Below are 3,721 nucleotides of genomic sequence, written 5' to 3'. Positions count from 1 at the left end.
AACCATACTCGAGCCCTAACCCAAGGCAAACCCTAGTTTAAACCTAGTCGAGTCAACCAAACCTAGACCGTATTAAACCTAGTCTGAGTCAAACCTAATCCCAACTTAAGTCAATTGAGCCTACCTAACCCAACTCGAGCCTAGTCAAACCAAACTGCGCCCACCTAAGCCAACCCGAATCTAGCTAAGTCAAGACCGAGCCTAATCGAGTCAACCCTAGTCCTATTCCAAAATCTGCACCTCATTGTTCTTTAGTGGTCTCTTCTCCTTTAGATTTAATTTATATTGTCTTTAGAATAGTTAGTTTAGTTATTTATTTAATCATTTTAGTTAGATTTTATCATTGGTTGATTTAATGTGTGCTTGTTAAATTTTTTTTTTATTTATAGTTTAGTTAGCATAGTTGTCTCTAGTTTATGTGTATTGCATGTCTTATGCATATAGTTACTTGCATATGTTAGTACTTTAGGGACATTTGCATCATTAGCTCATTTAGGGCACAATCATGAAATGCATATCATTTGTTATTTAGATCTCATTTAGTTTTATCATATTTAATATCAGCATATAATCTGTCATATAGGATTATTTAAGTCTGCATTGTAGTTAGATTACGTTCATAGTGCTTAAAATAGATTCATATAGTGAATAGTGCACTCAAAGAAAAACCTGATTTTTGCCCCATCGAACTGTCGGTATTTCATGTGCAAAAATTTTGAGTTTTTAAAAAATTCTTTTTCTATTCACTTTATCAACGTGTTAGCTAACTTCAGACCAAATTTCAGCTCAATCTGAGTTGGTTTGGTTTGATTTTTAAGCGTTTTGTGAAAACCGTTTTTTCTGCTTTTTAAATTTCGGGACTTTCGATATCCTGATTTTTCCCAGTTTTAAAACGCTTATATCTGGAGTTCTAGATATCGTTTTTTCATTCTGTAAAAACTGTCAGATTGTTTAATCTGTCAGTTATAGAACATAACAAGTTTTGAGAAAATCGTACCTCATTTGCCCTGTCAAACAGTGGTTTTCCGATAACCTGTCAGAAATCTATTTTACACTAGTTAGGGGCATTTGTGTAATTTTCTTAGTTTCGGCATTTTAGGACTGCTTTTAGTATTTTCTGCATATTAAGTACTGCATCTGCATCATATAGTATTGTTAGAATTAAATTAGTTGATTTTGAATTAGTTTAATATTTTAATTAATTGCTTTAGTGTAATTAGGAATTATTTTGTTAATTGCTTGAAAATTAGGTTTAGTTGCATTGTTAACTTGCATTATTTGAATAAATTGCTAGCTCTGCATTTTCCTTTGTTTTTAGGTTGAAAAGCATAATCATTATCCAGGGTTATTGTCCAAGTGCGAAGAGTGAATAATTGGCGAAAAGATGGAAATACCCTTGGCGTGGATCAGAAGACTTAGTTGCTTTTCCATTTTCATTTTAGTGATTAATTGTAGTTGTATTAGCTTTGTAATTGTAGATTGATATTTGTAATTAATAAATTAAATTTTACAAAAATATCTTGAATAATTCCTGTTCCCTGAGGATTCGACCCGTACTTACCACTTTGTGGAAAGTCGGTTTTTATACTTTTGGTTGACGATTTTCCAAAGTTTTATTGAAAATAATTGTTTTAAAAAGATCATTTCAAAAGATCAACCAAATTTTGGCGCCGTTGCCGGGGAACGGTGAATTAATCACTTTATTTCTTAGAGTTTGATTTATTAATTTGTTTTAGTTAATTAATTATTTTATTTTTAGTTAGTAGGATTAGTAAGTGAATATAGGATTAACATAGTTAGTAAATATAGGATTCACGTACTGTTCTTTCTAGGATTCACTTAATTTTTCATTCTGCAAGGAGCGAATAGATAGGTGGGTTTTAGAAAAACTTAGTTTGTGATTTCCTGTATTTATTTGTTTTAGTATTTTAGAATAGTTACTTTGTTATTTATTTATTTAGTTATAGAATTCTGACATAGATAGATAGCATATCTGTTTTTTTAGTTGTTATTTGTTTTATTTACGTTTTAGTACCTGTTTTAGTTTAGAATTAGATTTAGGTTGTTTGCTTACATCTGGTCTTAGTACCAGTGTATGCAGGGGCGACGAGGTCTAGGAACACCATTACATCTATTTGTTGACAACCTAGAGAGAATTTTACATTCTCATTGAAGTTCGACAACAATGGCTGACATGGATCCTCCACCTCCACCCCCAGTTCATCCACGTCCTCTGCGGGAATACTTCATTCCCACAGACTATGTTCAGGCATCCTGCATTCGGAGACCCGATGTAGGAGCGTCGCATTATGAGATTAAGGCCAACATTATTCAGATGCTCCCATCTTTTTATGGCCTTAGTCATGAGGATCTCTACCGACATTTAGATGAATTTCTCGAAATCTGTTCTACGGTCAAGATACAGAATTTCGATGATGATGCTTTGAGGTTGACTCTATTCCCCTTTTCATTGAAGGACAAAGACAAGTATTGGCTAAAGTCCTTAGATTCTGTAAAAATAGAGTCATGGGATCAGTTGCAGCAGGAGTTTCTTCGAAAATACTTTCCCATTGATCGTACGAACCAATATCGTAGAGCCATCACTAGCTTCTCAGAGCTAGATGGTGAGAACTTTCATGAGACCTGGGAGAGAATGAAGGATCTCCTCAGGAAATGTCCCCATCATCAGGTGCCGAAATGGCAACTGGTGCAGAGCTTCTACGATGGATTGTCTGACAAGAATCGTCAGATGATCGACTCTTCATGTGGAGGGACATTCATGCTAAAGAGCGAGGACGAAGCATGGAGGTTATTTGATACATTGGCCGAGAATTCCCTACACCATGCTTCGAGTTCTCATTCGGATAGAGCCACACCCAGCATTCAGAAGAAAGCTGGTGTTCTTGAGATTGGTCCATCTACTGCACTACAGTGCAAGGTAGACATGATTGCTCAGAAGCTGGACCAGCTTCTCTCAGGACCGCCCACTACACAGCAGGTGTGTACTCTGTGTGCCAGTCCGACACACGATATCACTGAGTGCCCTTTGGCATCTCAGTAAACTGAATTTGTTCAAGAACAAGTTCAGGCAGCTCAAGGTTACGTCAGATCGCCGAATAACCCATTCTCATCTACATATAATCCGGGTTGGCGTAACCATCCCAATTTTTTATGGAAGAATCCACAGTCTTCCATGCAGATGCCTACATCCTCTCAGCCAACTCGACAACCATCTTTTACTCAGTCATTCCAGAGGCCGAGCTATTCTTAGTCTTCTTCTTCAGTCCCTCCCCTGATTCAGCAGGAGTCTGCCCCGCAGACATCTTTTGAGGAGAGACTTCTCCAGGCATTCCAAGAGGTGAAAACCTCTAATCAGAATGCCTTCGAGAAGTGTAGCCAGATATTGAGCTCACATACGCAGTCCATTGCGAAGTTAGAGTCGCAAATGGGATAATTAGCTGAGGCTATTAGTAGGAGACCCGAGGGTATATTGCCGAGTCAGGCTGTCATGAACCCGAAGGGCAAGGACCAGATGACTGGAGGCTTGTTTCATACTGAGACACAACAGCAGGCCAAATCTGTTATGGCCCTGAGAAGTGAACGTGAGTATCATGTCGAGAGCAGAGAGAGAGAGAGTAGAGAGAGGATAGAGGAGCCAGAGACCATTGTTTCACCTACGTTGGCTCAGCCATCATTATCATCCCCATCCCCATCATCATTT

The 3,721-nt window shown here is 37.7% G+C and overlaps 1 non-coding gene across 1 annotated transcript; it reads right to left on the bottom strand.

The window, feature by feature from the left end:
* Window positions 1-2,588: 2,588 nt before the first annotated feature.
* On the bottom strand, window positions 2,589-2,691 carry LOC149826764 (small nucleolar RNA R71). The gene has a single exon (XR_016435849.1). It is a non-coding gene; the product is annotated as a small nucleolar RNA R71 (small nucleolar RNA).
* Between the last annotated feature and the right edge of the window lie 1,030 nt (window positions 2,692-3,721).

This window comes from Nuphar pumila, chromosome 10, assembly GCF_984573655.1.
Source record: "Nuphar pumila chromosome 10, dmNupPumi1.hap1.1, whole genome shotgun sequence".
Lineage (NCBI taxonomy): Eukaryota > Viridiplantae > Streptophyta > Magnoliopsida > Nymphaeales > Nymphaeaceae > Nuphar > Nuphar pumila.
Note: the sequence above shows the minus strand (reverse complement) of the source record. Positions and strands in the feature narration are given on the sequence as shown.